At 42.1% G+C, this 15,440-nt stretch overlaps 1 protein-coding gene across 3 annotated transcripts in view; it reads left to right on the top strand.

Moving 5' to 3' along the window:
• Window positions 1-298: 298 nt before the first annotated feature.
• JAK2 (Janus kinase 2) overlaps window positions 299-15,440 on the top strand; it is a 143,524-nt gene continuing 128,382 nt past the window's right edge. The window contains exons 1-2 of one of the 3 annotated variants that reach the window (XM_081802767.1): window positions 299-847; window positions 1,155-1,234. The gene's annotated coding sequence lies outside the window, so the exon portion shown is untranslated. The remainder of the gene's footprint in view (window positions 848-1,154; window positions 1,235-15,440) is intronic. The other 2 variants (XM_081802766.1, XM_081802765.1) reach the window with 2 other exon arrangements.

Here is a 15,440-nt window from a genome sequence, read left to right as displayed (position 1 = left end):
GGAGGGCCGGGCCCAGCGCCGGCGCCAGGCTCCTGCGGGGTCTGGGGCCCAGGTAGCCAGCTCTGGCTCGACTTCCCCGCCCGTTCACTCCCAGGGAACGCCCCGGGACTCTCCGCGCGCTCCCGCCGACTTCCCGGGAAGCCCAGGTCTGCCGCTGCGAGCCCGGCGGCGCGCGCGCGCCCGGAGAAGGGCGGTGCGGCGGCTCGGCGCACGCGCGCACGCGCAGTCCGGGGGCGCGCGGCCGGGTCCCGCCCCCGCCCCGCCCCGCCCCTCCCCGCCCGCGGGTCCGCCTCAGTCGCCAGTGAACGTGCCGCCTGAGTGGAGGCCGACTCCGACGCAAAGAGGGCGTCCGAGCCAGCATCGCCCGAGGCGCTGAGAAGCCGGTGTGGCCCGGGAGAGGGTGGAGACGGCGCCTGTGACGACGGGCTTCCCGGCTGCCCGAAGTGGGAGTGGTGTGGGCTGGAGGAAGGAGAGAGGAAGAGGAGCCGAAGGGGTAGCGGCGGCCGCGGCCAACGGCTTCCCTGAGCGCTGACAGGCTGGGCCGGCGTCCGGCGCGCTCCAGAGTTGGTGCCGCCGCCTCGGCCGCTCGGCCCTGGGCCCGGACTCGCGGCGCGCGTCGGGGCGGAGAGCTGCTGCGGCCGCGCGGGCACAGGCCCGGGGCTCGCCGGCCAGGGATGTGAGTGGGAGCCGACCCCGCGCGGGAGGGCCCGGGAGGGCCCAGCCTGGCGGACGCCCGGACCCCTGCCCACGCCGGGGGCTCCGCGAATCTCGGCCCGCCGCGGGCGCCGGGTCGGAGCAGCCCCTGCGGGCCTGGGGGCGCGTCCTCGCCGCGGGATCGGTGCAGCTGGTGCGTGCGATTGCTGCGTGGTCTCTGGGTGGGGGGCCGCGGTCGACCGTCCACCTCCCTCCCGCCTCCTGACCCCCGCTGGGCCCCTGCTAGTGGCTGTAAACTTCTCGGCGAGAAAACCTTCCTCTTGGAGGGGAAGCCGGCCACGGCGTGCTTGCTGTTGCTGTTTGCATCCCTGTGTGCCTCGTATCCCCCATCCCTCTCCCCTTACAGCTCTTTAAAATGTTCTAGACGTCGGGACAGCCTAGGGAAGAGCATCTATTTCCTCTGGATTTCTGCGGTAATAACGGCTGCTTCTTTTTTTTAGGTTTCAGAAGCAGGCGAGGGAACAAGATGTGAACTGTTGCGCTTCTGAAGAAAAAGGCCCTTCCTCCCCTTCCCGCGAAGGTGGGTTTGCGATCCTGGCTGCTGGGCTGTGCGGCGGCGGGGAAGGCGAGTGTGGCGAGCCGGGAGTGCGTGCGTAGGAAGCCTGGGAGCGTGTGTAGACAGGCAGGGCTCCTGGCGGTTTACTCCTCTGAAAATGGCAGTGCCGAACTTAGAATGTTGGTCCGGGAGGGCGATTCGGGGTGTTTACTGTTGCTCTCTGGGATCCTTTAAGAGACATTCGCTGCTTCCTTCTCCTCTGATCATACAAGTCACAAGGCTTTGCAGAAGACGCGTTGCCAGTTACCCTTTCTCCTCGAGCAGCCAGAGACTGTTAATCTTTCAAGGAGGAACGTTTTCAAGTAATAAGAGATACCTATTGAGAGAACACGTTGTTCTTGCTGGGGTTTCTGCTACCACATTGAATGCTTCCTGGGTGGTTTTATCTGCTTGAGTTTGCTGTGTCGGTTGAATTTACCCAGTTTGCTTTCCGGTGGTGGTTAATCAGTCCGGAGAAACTCCTTTTCTCTGAATGAAAGGACAGAAGCGGCTGAATATGTCATAGAGGGGAGGAGAAATGTGGAGAAGGAAACTGCCTTCTTGCTGCGTGGTCTCTGGGTGGGGGGCCGCGGTCGACCGTCCACCTCCCTCCCGCCTCCTGACCCCCGCTGGGCCCCTGCTAGTGGCTGTAAACTTCTTGGCAAGAAAACCTTCCTCTTGGAGGGGAAGACAATTGCTTTTGGATTCTTAATAGGTTTGTACAAATGAGTCGTTGGGCTCCTGCAAATACCCTATGCAACATCCAGCAGATTTGAAGATGAATAATCAGCTTTTGATCTCTCTTTCCCCACCCCCTTCACCTTTTATCACGAGTGTGAAAATCACTAGCTTGCATGTGCGACGTGTCTGTTAGAGTGTAACATACCGTAAACTGCATGTGTCCAACACTTGCCTTAATAGTACAGGAAAGCTGCAGTCCTTGCTGACTACATAAGAATGTGAACCTTGTTTTTGTTCGACCTGAATGTCCTGTGTTTGGAGTTCATAGCATGTTAAAATTAAAATTAAAACAAACAGAACAGTTTGTTTCATATACTGGGTTTTCCTAGTGACAGAGACGGGTGTCTCAGGTATGGGAAGGGAACATGGTATCTCTTCTCTGCTTCCTGGCTGTTGCTGAAAGGGGGATGCTCTTGAGGCAGAATAGGGAAGCGCATTGGCTCTGGAGTCAGATCTGGGTTTGAATCCTGGTGTTCCTGCCACTTAATAGTTGTATTATTTAAAATGTCTTTGAGCCTCACTTTTCTTAAAAGGTCGTTGTGACGATTCAGTAAGATTATGCAGGGGAAGTGGTACGTTGCTTGGCTGCTGTTGAAGTCTTGGCTGCTGTCATGGGCCGGGCAGGCAAAGGAGATTTAGAGAAGGGCTGAATCACTCTGCATAAGGTGGTCTGCCAGAGACCAGTGTTTCTTCCTCTTTAGTAGAAGGAAAAAAAGCACTTGCAGGTCTTGAACTGGTCAACGAGGTCTTGGAGCCTTTTTATGGAAAGGTTCTGCTCTTATCTCTCCTTGACACCCCTTCCCCCCCACCATTGTGCCGCCTCTACCAGCTATTGGGCTGCCCTCTTGTGGTTAACTGTGCTAAGAACTTTCTTCTGCTCCTCCCCTCTTACATTTTTTTTTCTCTTTTTAGGCCCCTTGCCTTTGCTCCCAGTTTCCCAAACTGTGTGCTGAGGTGCCCCAGAGCAGCAGTGAACTCAGGCTTGAACTATTAGTTTGAGGTAGTTCACCGTTTCAACATTAAATCGACACATTCCTTTCTACAATGCCCTGTCTTTACAAAGCTGTTTTTTTAGAGATTGCTCTGATAAAAAGCAGCTACTGCATGAGAATCAATGTGGTACAGGAAATCAGAGTGTGATGTTGTCCGGTTTGATTCCCAGAAGTTGTACAAGGCCAGACAAGCACTAAGTTGTAAGGATATTAAATGGTTTGAATTCACCCACTGAAGTATTTCTTTTGGCCTAGGAGTGCTGTGAAAATACTACTAAAACTAAGAACTCCCTGAATGGAGAAAGTTTGGGGACCTTTGCCTTAGCTTTTGGTTGACTTTTCTGATACACACAAAAATTTTTTTAAATGGAAAAACTACATTTTTTAATGTTGGTCCCTAACTGATTCCTGTCCCCACCAAAAGTATTGATACAATTATTGATAAAATTATTGATACAGGGCGCCTGGGTGGCTCAGATGGTTAAGCGTCTGCCTTCGGCTCAGGTCATGATCCCAGGGTCCTGGGATCGAGCCCCACATCGGGCTCCCGGCTCGGCGGGAAGCCTGCTTCTCCCTCTGACCCTCTCCCCTCTCATGCTGTTTCCCTCTCACTCGCTTTCTAAAAAATAAATAAAATCTTTAAAAAAAAAAAAAAAATTATTGATACAAAGCTAGTACCAGCTGATCATGGCTTAGTATATTTCCTCTCCTATTTAATATCTTTATAACATCTGCCCAGTTCTTTCATTTTAAAACGAATTCTATTGCTTATTTGTTTTTCTAGTCACTTCCTGGTTTTTCCAGTCCTGCTTTTCTAGTATTTTTGAATGTCTCCTAAACTCACCATGCCCCAAATGAAAAATCATCATTTTTGTACTCTTTTGGAATTTCCTTCTGTCCTGCTCATATAGGCTTTAAATTAGGTATCATCTGGGATGCCTGGGTGGCACAGTGGGCTAAGCATCTGCCTTTAGCTCATGATCCCAGGGTCCTGGGTTCGAGCCCCACATCAGGCTCCCTGATCAGCGGGGAGCCTGCTTCTCCCTCTCCTACTGCCTGCCGCTCCCCCTGCTTGTGCTCTCTCTCTTTCTGTCAAATAAGTAAATAAAATCTTTTTTTTTTTTAAGTAAATGAAATCTTAAAAAAATAATAAATTAGGTATCATCATTAAACTACCTCTTTCATTCACCTCTTGTATTAAGCCATTCAACATGTCCTGTCCATATATCTTTTGTCCCTCATAGCTCTGCTTACCTAGTTTACCCCCAGGACTTATTTCCTCAGCCTAGAATATTGAAAGTCAAATCAGCCTCTCAGAATCCAGCATCTCTGTCTTCTGTTTATCCACAATAGAAATGTCACTAATACTCCTTATTGTGGCATTTCTTTGTCCCCAGATCTTCAGTGGTTTTGCACACTCTATTTGTTAAATTTAACTTCCTCTTCTTGGCTCTCAGGATACTTGGTCATTATTCCTGCCCTATTTATTCAGTCTTTAGTCTAAGGACCCTCAAGGAGCATTCTCTGCTGTAGTCTTCAAGCTGCTTTCCATATTTTCTAATAATAGTTATGCTTATTTCAGCTTTTAACTTCCGTTTATGTTTTCCATCCTTCTTCCACCAAGCCCAATTCTGTATCTGTACCACTCACTATTCCATAATGAAGTAGAGCCTCAGTCTCATCTGAAAAAACGAGGATGACTGTAGTACTTTTTCCATAGGGTTGTAGTGAGAATGAAGTAAACTAATACATTAAAAGTCTTCAAGACCAATGCCTGGCACATTAAGCACACCTTAAGTCTTAGCTTTTATTATTGTAATTATTAATTATTGTTTATTAATTATTAATAATTGTTATCACTATTATTATTACTAGTATTACTATGACTATACTCCCAGTTAAAATTCTACCTCATTTCTGAAACTGTTTCTCACTAAATATTACCTTTTCCTTTCTATATTTCTATTGTTCTTTTAAGTCACAGAGGATCTTCACATAGTTTATTTATATATCCTGATTTGGTTGTTTGATAATTTTTTCTCTAGTGTTAACTTTATCTTTTCTAGTTGATTGTATTTGCTGTGAGGAACACATACACAGAGTGCTGAACACATGAGGAGCATTCAGTAAATGTTGTGTATTAGACAGGAACTTTAGTCAGTCACCAAACAAATATTTATTAATATCTACAATGTAGAAGGTACTTTGCTATGTTCAAAGAGATGCAGAAAGATATAAAATAGGTTCCTTTAATTGAGAACTTAAAATGTAACTGGGAAGACAAGATAAATAATAAAAGTTATAGATATTTGAGACCACTTAGAGTTGAAGTGAGCAGGGAAGGCTCCAGAGGGGAGGTAAAATCAAAACGAGGCATGATTTGATTTTGCATAAGAGGAAGACCTTGTACAGGTGGTAAACAGAAGCAGATTATGCACAACATTTTCACAGAACTGCACATAAAACAATTTGAAATGAAGGTTTGTATGGCAGGGTAGTAAGAAAGCAGGTTGATAATATAGATTGGAATTAGATTATGGATGCCTTTAAGGGCTAACATGAGAAGAATGTACATTACTCCATAGGTAACAGAAGCTTTAAAAGTTTGGATTGAGAAAGAGCATGCTAAAGGGAGTATTTTAGGAAAAACAGTGGCATGAGTGCTGTGTATGGTATGAATTGGAGAGAGAAGTGATAGAGCTAGGAAAATAATCTAGGCCTGGTGTGTGGATTTAGTGAAAATAGGACTGGAGAGATGTCACATAAGACCTCATTATAGACTGGATAGGAAAGGAGCATGTGGTGGGGGGTAAGGGGGAAGAGGAGTAATCAAAGATGACTTTGAAGTTTCGATCCTCAATGACATAAGAAATTGAAGAGTATTGGAATGCCAGGACATCTGAGAATATCTGGGCTAGTCCTTGGATTTTGTGCATTAGGAATCTGAGGCCCAGAGAGATTTAAAAATGTGTCCAAAGTTACTCAGCTAGTTAGTGACAAAGAAAGAACTAGACTTTTTTAAATGGCGGTACTGACAGAGATAGGAATGAAAGTATTAATAGCTGTTTGAAGAGGTACAAACGGCTGGACTTCTATTTTGGATATGTTGAGTTTGAGGTGACAGTGGGATAGTCAAGTGAAAACAGATAGCTAGGCAGTAGATGAGTAGAACGTGGTAGAGAAATTTAAGGCTGGAGTTGTGGTGGTCAGAAAGAAGAGCAGGGGACCTGAAATTGAGCCTTGGGGATTGCCCATAATTACAGGGTGAAAGAAGAGGAACTAGCAAAAGAGACCTAAAAGGAGTGGTTGGCCTGAGAGGCAAGTGTGTGGGTAGGTTAAGAGGGTGGGAATGATTAACATGTTGATCATTGTTGATCACTGCTAAGAAATGAGAAGAGTTAGAACTGAAAAAAGGCCTTAAAAATGTTCCTAACATGAAATCTAGAAAACTAGAAGAAGAAAATTGCTTATATTTTTCCCATGCAGAAATAGCCACTGTTAATATTTTGTTCTCTCTAGTATAATAGATGACCTTTGGATTTGGCAGTTGGGTGAATAATGGAGACTTCTTTTTTTTTTTTTTTTTTTAAAGATTTTATTTATTTATTTGACAGAGAAAGACACAGCGAGAGAGGGAACACAAACAGGGAGTGGGAGAGGGAGAAGCAGACTCCCTGCCGAGCAGGGAGCCCGATGTGGGACTCGATCCAGGGACTCCAGGATCATGACCTGAGCCGAAGGCAGTCGCTTAACCAACTGAGCCACCCAGGCGCCCAATAATGGAGACTTCTATCCAAAGTTCTCATCGCTGGTACTAAAGATGAGAATTTTAGGCATAATAAAGACAGGAATGTATTTTTGACAGTGTTTGTCATTCATCTGTGTCCTTTCATATCACACTATGTAGGTACTGCTATTCCTTGTGGGAATTCGCCTTACACTTACATTATTTGAATGAGTAGACATTCAGTGGTTCTTATTAGACCTTTAGTGGTCTAGCAGGTTGGACAAGTGATCTCTGGGTGCGTTTGTATTGGTAAAATCTGAATAAAATGGTAAGGTATTTCTAAAAGGAAAGAGAAATCCTTGGTAGATAACTTACAGAAGTGAAGGTAGCATGGTAAAAGTGTTCAGATTGGGAGAGCTGGAAAGAGCAAAAGGAAGCATTATCTGTTATTAAAGCCTGTGCAGTATAGTTATCAGAGGTAGACTAGGTTGAGATAGTCCATGGGCTGTTTGTTTTGCTTGAATGCTTATTTTGATTTCCCAAGGACATACTTTGGCCTGCTTTTTTGCTATCAGTCCTTGGGATTAGGGTATTCATTATTGCTTACTAAATGACTTTAATAAATTCTGATTATGAAATAAAATACCACTAGGTTATATTTTGTAATTTGAAAGTCAGTGTGATGTGAAGAAGTGCACTGTTTTGGAAATCAGGGGGGAATAGGGACTAACTGCTGTCAAAATGAGTTTGAGCAACTCATGTGATCATTGAGCCTTTTTTCCCCCTCATTTGGAAAATGAGGGAATGGAATTAATCTTTTTTTAAAAAACTTTGTTTACTTTAGAAATGTGGAGTCATATGGTAAAATGTGAATAAGCTTAAGTAATGGCTTACTACAGTTTATAGCAAAAAACAGCCTCTTGTACCTCCCCTAATTCTGATGCCTATTTTCCAGTAAACCACTTTCAGATTTCCTAAGTGTCTTCTGGTGCTTACCTCCATATTTCTAAATAACATAATCCACCATCAGTAACACCCCTCCTCATCCTGTATCTGTGCCTATGCTCTGCCCTTTTCCTATTTATTTGTTAAAGATTTTATTTACTTGAGAGAGAGCAGGAGAAGGGGGAAGAGTAGAGGGAGAGGGAGAAGCAGACTCCCCGGTTAGCAGGGAGTCCCACGCTGGGCTCAATCCCAGGACCCTGAGATCATGACTTGAGCCAAAGGCAGATGCTTAACTGACTGAGCCACCCAGACACCCTTGCCCTTTTCCCCTTTAAAATTAATGAATTGGTCAGTGTTGCATCTAAGGCTTCTCCATCTACTTGTGTAGAGAAACCCATCTCCTTTTGCCTTCATGGACTCTGCTATTGTATTTTCTCCCTCTTTTTCTTGCATTCTCAATTTTTCCCTCTACTGGCTCATTTGCATTAGTATGTATTCTGGTTGCTATTGCTGTTTGCTATTGCAAAACTTAGTGATATAAAACAACTATTTTATTAGGCTCACAGATATGATGGGTCAGTAATTCAGATAGGGTACACCAAGAATGCCTTGTTTTTATTACACAAAGCCTAGAACCTCAGTTGGGAAGACATGTTGGCTGGGAGTAACTTGAAGGTGGGGGTCTAGAATCATCTGGAAGTGTCTTCACTTACATGTTTGGTAGTTGATGCAGGCTGTTGACTGAGATCTCAGCGGGGCTGTTAACTGGAGCGTACTTGGGGCCTGGACTTCTTTCTGTACAACATGGGAGCCTCATTGTAGTTGGCTTTCTTACATGGTGAGTTGGGTTTTAAATGTTCAGTGAATATAGGTGAGGTAGGGATTGGACTCCACCTGTTAACTGGTCACATGTGAAAGAAAACCTGTGGGATGAGACATACTGTTTTGTCCATCTCTGGACAATACTGTTGCCATAGTTTGCCTTTTTTGCCACACTTCACATGCCTCTCACATGCAAAATACACTAACCCCCTCCTTGGAGACCTCTAATTTACATCCCATCAAGACATCAGAATCTAGTATCTCATCATCTAAGTCAAGTCCAGATGCTGTTGAGGTTCCTTGGGTCTGGTTTCTTGAGAATTATTACTGTTTAATCAAGACCTGTGAAGAGACAAGGACTAGGCCCCCACATGATTAACATACAAGATTGGAAAGGCACATGTTAATTGCAGTAGAATTCCTGTTCAAAAAGAGGGACAAGGGAGGCATATGGTAGTTACTACAGCAGTTCTGAAACCCAGCGGGGCACATGTTGGCAGTTCCTTGACTGGGGCTCAGTCCTACTGCCTGTAAGTTCTTCCAAGTGGGCCATGACTGCTTCTTTTGGTTGTTGATTTCACCTTCTGAATTACTCTTTTTTCCCAAAAGAACTGAGCCGTCTTTGCAACTGAGTAACCATCTGAGCTTACTTCCTGCCTGTCTGTAGTCATTCAGTATCCAAAAGCCTCATTTTAGGTAGTTACTCTCCCTTTCATTCTAAGCTGATGTAGCTCTTTTAAAAAGTTGGTGGACTTCCTGTGTATAATCTACTCCATCAGACAAAAGCCATACCTACAAATCTCTTAGAGGAGCCTTTTCTTACCTTAGGCTCCCTGTGAGGCTACTGTGGAACAGGACCCTTAAGATCCTTAGGTAATTTTTTTGTCTGAAAGGATCAATGAAGTACTAACTTAGATCTTTCTGAGGTTTTAACAGTGGATCTTACAGTCCCACTCTAGATTTAATCTTTGCCCTGAAGCTCTTTCTTACTTTTAAGAACACTTTGCTGGCTGAGAAGGGTATTCTGAGCCCTTTACATTTACTTGAAATTGCATTCAAAAAGTGAATGGCTCATTCTTTAGTTCATCTCTCTACTCTCTCAACTAGAAAGGCAACTGGAAGAAGCCACTTGCTTCTTCAGCATTGTACCTAGAATCTCCTTAACTCATTAGGTATGCATTACATTTCCCATGTTACTGTAGGTGACAGTTTTGCCAAACTTTTCGCCATTATATAACAAGGGTCTCCTTTTATTCTGCTTTCCAATAGCATTTTCCTTCCTTGCCTTTAAACCTTTAAACTTGCCGATAATGTTGGTTTGGGGACCAGACTGAGAATCACTGATTTGAAACAGGTTGGCACAGGAACAGTCCTTTTGTGTCTATGATGTTGCTGACACAGCTTTTCTTGATAGGCCTAGTACAGTCTTGGAAACAGGGTTGCTGTGTGCTGAAGAGTCGGACAGTAGCTCTTAGCCTTGCCTATCTTAGGTAGTTATGCTGTGCTCTTTTTTATTGGTGTACTATGTTTGATTTGTCCCTGATACCTTTGGAGTTTTTCTGAGAAATGGAGCAGTGGTGCAGCATCAACTTATTAAAATACATTTTAAGCCTTTAAAAAACCAAACAAATAGGGGTTGGCAAAGTTTTTCTATTAAGGACCAGATAGTAAATATTTTAGGCTTTGTGGGCAAGATTATCTCTGCAGCAACTACTCAACTCTACCTTTGTGGTACACGAGCAACCATAGACAGTACATAAATGAATGGACTTCTAAAGATTTATTTACAAAAGCGGTCAACTGGCAAATCTGACCCGTGGGCTGAAGTTTGCCCGTTCCCATTTTATGCCACTGCTTGACTCCACAGTATCTTCAAGCTACTGCCCCATTGTCCATTCTCTTTAAAACTCTTTGAAAGAGTTGTCTGTATTTTCTCTTCTTTTTATTCACTCAAAAATTTGTCAACTTTTTTTTTTAAAAAAAAGATTTATTTATTTAGAGTATGTGAGAGAGGGGTGGGGCAAAGGGAGAGGGAGAGAGAAAAACTCAAGCCAACTCCACACTGAGCACGAAGCCCATGCGGGGTTCAATCTCATGACCCTGAGACCATGACCGGAGCCAAAACCAAGAGTTGGGTGCTCAACTGACTGAGCCACCCAGGTGCCCCTGGGCACATAATATTCTGAAATAAAATGCTGAGGATATAATGAAAGCCATGATGTAAGCTATCATTTTTAATATCTTCATAGTATTTTTATTGGCTAAGTACACAATATGTTATCAAATCGCTTTAATGTTATTTAAATTCTTTTTCATTATTATAAAGTGTTTCGTAGAATTCATAAATATGCATCCCATTACTCTTACCTTTTTTAAAAGGATAGAGTCTTAGATATTGTTTCTTTCATATCCTTGCCAACACTGGGTATTGCCAGTCTTCTTAATCTTTGCCAGTCAGATAGGGCAAAAACAAACATTTTTATTTACCTTTCTCTGATTATTAATGATGTTGACCATGTTTTCATTTTATGGAATACTTGTTTTTTTTTGTGAAATAACTGTTCATGTTCTTTGTCTGTTTTTTTTACTGATTAATTTGATTATTTTTAAACCTAATTATATTAAAACTTCATAGCGTATGTTTTTTTCTCAGCTTTTAAAAAACTTTTGATTACAATGTTTATAATTTTATGTGAGTTTTCAGTCTATTTTCTGTATTGTTATCTCCTTAGATGTTAGGTTTGGAAATGATGTACATATACAAAAGATTTTTTGGGATAGAAATAATTAAAGTGGATGGATTTAAAACACACCAAAGAAATTTACTGAAAATATCCAACGTCAAATGTTTAAGGGGGCAAATAAGAAGAACAAGAGCTGATGGCAATGATTTTTAGAGTATTTACAAATATTACAAATATTTGAAAATGTTTTAAGTCATTTTTGAAGAGAAGTATAATAGAAAAGTGAAATAAATGCATATACTCATTGCAGAGATTGTTTTCAGTAACAGTTAAATGTACTTTGAAGTAATGTTTAGATTTTGTTACGTTTACTTTTAGTTATTTTTTTAATTTTCAAGCATATGTTTCCTTAAGGTCAGTTTTTATAAATATTCCGTATGTGCTCAAAAATATATATTTGGTGGAAGGTTGTAATATATTGTCATTTTTCTAGGCACACAAAAGGATTGTGTGCCTTTTATCAGTTTATGGGGCTCTTAAATGTTGGAGATACCTACTCCTTTATTGATAAATGAATTTCAAATATTTTGTCAGTCTGTATCTTTTGTTTTTATTTATGGTTCCTTTTCTCTAGAGAGATTGAAAATTTAATGTAATAGATTTTTTTTTTTATTTGAGAGAGAGAGAATGAGAGAGCACATGAGAGGGGGGAGGGTCAGAGGGAGAAGCAGACTCCCCATCGAGCAGGGAGCCTGATGAGGGACTAGATCCAGGGACTCCAGGATCATGACCTGAGCTGAAGGCAGTCGCTTAACCAACTGAGCCACCCAGGCGCCCCCTTTTTTTTTTTTAATGTAATAGATCTTTTTCTTTATTGTACATTTAGAAAACTTGAATGACTTCACTGTCATTAACATGTATAAAAAGGCCAGTTATGTAAGATAGTAGGGAGAAATGGAGACCACGGGGAACTGGAGATCCATGTTCTGCCTAAGGCATTGAAATTCAAGTGGTCATAAAAAAAACTTTATTTATTTATTTATTTGTCAGAGAGAGAGAGTGCAAGCACACGTGCACAAGCAGGGGGAGCGGCAGGCAGAGGGAGAAGCTGACTCCCCGCTGAGCAGGGAGCCCGATGTGGGACTTGATGTGGGACTCGATCCCAGGACCCTGAGATCATGACCTGAGCCAAAGGCAGATGCTTAACGACTGAGCCACCCAGGCGTCTCTAAAAAACACTTTATTAGCCAAAGTAAATATGGACTCATACAGCCAATTTGTGTGACTTTTGTTATTATGAGTTTTGGGTTTCTCATTTTGTATAACAAAGTTTTTTGTTCCAGGTAAAAGTCCTGTCAAAGATTCTTCCAGTATTTTTATACTTTATTTTGGAAATATTTTATTTTGTCATAGATTATTTTTTTATATAAAGTGTAAGTTTAACATGTTTTCTCTGGTTGTACTGTCAGTTATGCTAGTGCCTTTTGTAAACAAATATCTTTTTTTACTGTATTGAAATGTCATCGTTATTACCTTAAGTTCCCATATATACTTGGATTTATTTCTGAATGCTGTTTTGGTCCACTGATCTATGTGTATACCAGTACTGTTTTGGTTACAGTTTTTTTATAGTAAGTTTTAATATATGATGGGATAAATTTCTACAATATTTTTCTGACAAATGTATATATGACAAATACGACAAAGAAAAAATAGGAAAAAGCCACAGACAATTCATAAAGAAATATACATGGACAACAAGTATACCTACTTATCTTTACCAATAATAAGGAGACTCCAATTAAAAATAAGAACTAATTTCTTTCCTTCTTTCCCAGTATAATATTTCTAGTGGCTGGTTTGAATTACAAGCTATGCAAAAAAACCCCCAAAAAACAAACAAACAAAAAACCCATTCATAATGGTGAGAACTTTTTAATGCCTATCAAATTCACATAGAATTTAACAGGATCTGCATTTTTAAAAAATACCTCTGTTGCATTTAATCTTGTGATTAGGCGATACACATGTCCCTATCTAATCAGTGAGATTCTTGTGTTATCCCATATACTTCATTAGTCCTTTTGTACTGTTAAAGCTTTTATACAGCTTTTAAAGCATATTTTAGATAAGGAAAGAGGCTGTGTATGCTCAAGTAAAGAAAGATCAGCAAATAACCAACCGCATTTTGTGTACCATCTTTTGGTTTAATGTATCAAATTCACAGAGGACCTTTTTCTTTAGCAAACATTTCTAGGTTTTGGATAATTGAAGTACGTGATACCTCCCCTCCCACAACCAAAGTACTTTGGTTTTAAAGCATTCAGAACCCCTGCCTTTACAAAATGTAGCTGATGGTTTCATACTAAATGTACTTAATATAATAGTCTCTACCATTTCTGACTTCATAACATTTTTTGTCTAATATTTATATTCAAACAAAATGTACAGCATAATGGATTGGATGGTGTGAATATGAGATAAAAACACTTAAAAAGTTATCTTTTTTTAAAAAGTTTTTTCCCTAAATTAATTTCCCTGTATTCTAGATAACTTACTTTTTTTTTTTTTTTTTAAAGATTTTATTTATTTTTCAACAGAGAGAGACAGCGAGAGAGGGAACACAAGCAGGGAGAGTGGGAGAGGGAGAAGCAGGCCTCCCACGGAGCAGGGAGCCCGATGCGGGGCTTGATCCCAGGACGCCGGGATCATGACCTGAGCTGAAGGCAGACGCCTAACGACTGAGCCACCCAGGCACCCTAGATAACTTTATTTCTAGACTCCATTTTTCATATGCCCTCTTAGGAGGACATTCTGTTTTTGACAAAAGAAGAATGTTCACTCTCTCTTTAAAGAATGTACAAAATTGGGGCGCCTGGGTGGCTCAGTCGGTTAAGCTGCTGCCTTCGGCTCAGGTCATGATCCCAGGGTCCTGGGATTGAGCCCTGCGTCGGGCTCCCTGCTCAGCGGGGAGTCTGCTTCTCCCTCTCCCTCTGCCTGCCTCTCTGCCTACTTGTACTATCTCTCTGTCAAATAAATAAATAAAATCTTTAAAAAAAAAAACATACAAAATTCAATCAGTTTACATGTAATTGGTGTTATTAAAAATAGTGTAACTCATTTTTCAAGCAGAAATTGAGGAAGAACAAGTTCTGGACCAAGTAGTCAATAGAGCATAGACCACATCTCCTTTTCTCTTTTTGTTCTCTTTAATAATAGCATAATTGTATAGCATGGCTGTAGTTGATGCTGTGAGTGGTCCACCCTTCTACCCTGGGAGCTTCAGTATGCTTGAGTAAACTTCTGACTGTTAGTATTTGCATCTCTAACCTACTGACTCTTCTTGGAAAGGTAGGAAGCCATGTTTGCAGGGCTTGTGGCAGACCAGAAGCGCTGTGAAATTAACACTCCTGGGTGCAGCCTCAGCCACTGACTGAGGGCTTGGTATTGTATAAATGCTACACTTGCTCCCTTGGGTGGAGTAATTCTGAGACATGTTTTATACTGTTGCCTAGAGCTTTTCTGAGGGATTAAGCCCACTGTGGTAGCTGGCTTAAGAGTGCAGTTTTACTGGCTGCCTTCCCTTTCCCTATACCACTTCTGTTTCTCTGCCATTGTTACCGAACTTCAAAACTAATCTACTTTCTTTTGAATCCTGTATCAGGTTTTGCTTCTAGGAATATTTAAACTAAGACAGTATGACTTTGGGGGTAGTATGACCAAACTTCAATGAGAAGTTTTACTTTTCAGCAGTTTTATTTTTCAACATATATGAATTGTAATACTTTTTTTTTTTTTTTTTAAAGATTTTATTCATTTGACATAGACAGACACAGCGAGAGAGGGAACACAAGCAGGGGGAGTGGGAGAGGGAGAAGCAGGCTTCCCGCCGAGCAGGAAGCCCGATGGGGGGTTCGATCCCAGGACCCTGGGATCATGACCTGAGCCGAAGGCAGACGCTTAATGACTGAGCCACCCAGGCACCCCCCTGCAATACTTTTTTTTAAAAATTTTTTATTGTTATGTTAATCACCATACATTAAATCATTAGTTTTTGATGTAGTGTTCCATGATTCATTGTTTTTGCATAACACCCAGTGCTCCATGCAGAACGTGCCCTCTTTAATACCCATCACCAGGCTAACCCACTCTCCCACCCCCCTCCCCTCTAGAACCCTCAGTTTGTTTTTCAGAGTTCATCGTCTCTCATGGTTTTTCTCCCCCTCCAATTTCCCCCCCTTCATTCTTCCCCTCCTGCTATCTTCTTCTTCTTCTTCTTT

This window comes from Leptonychotes weddellii, chromosome 14 (assembly GCF_054177405.1).
Source record: "Leptonychotes weddellii isolate Sample4059 chromosome 14, ASM5417740v2, whole genome shotgun sequence".
NCBI classification, from domain to species: Eukaryota; Metazoa; Chordata; class Mammalia; order Carnivora; family Phocidae; genus Leptonychotes; species Leptonychotes weddellii.
Note: the sequence above shows the minus strand (reverse complement) of the source record. Positions and strands in the feature narration are given on the sequence as shown.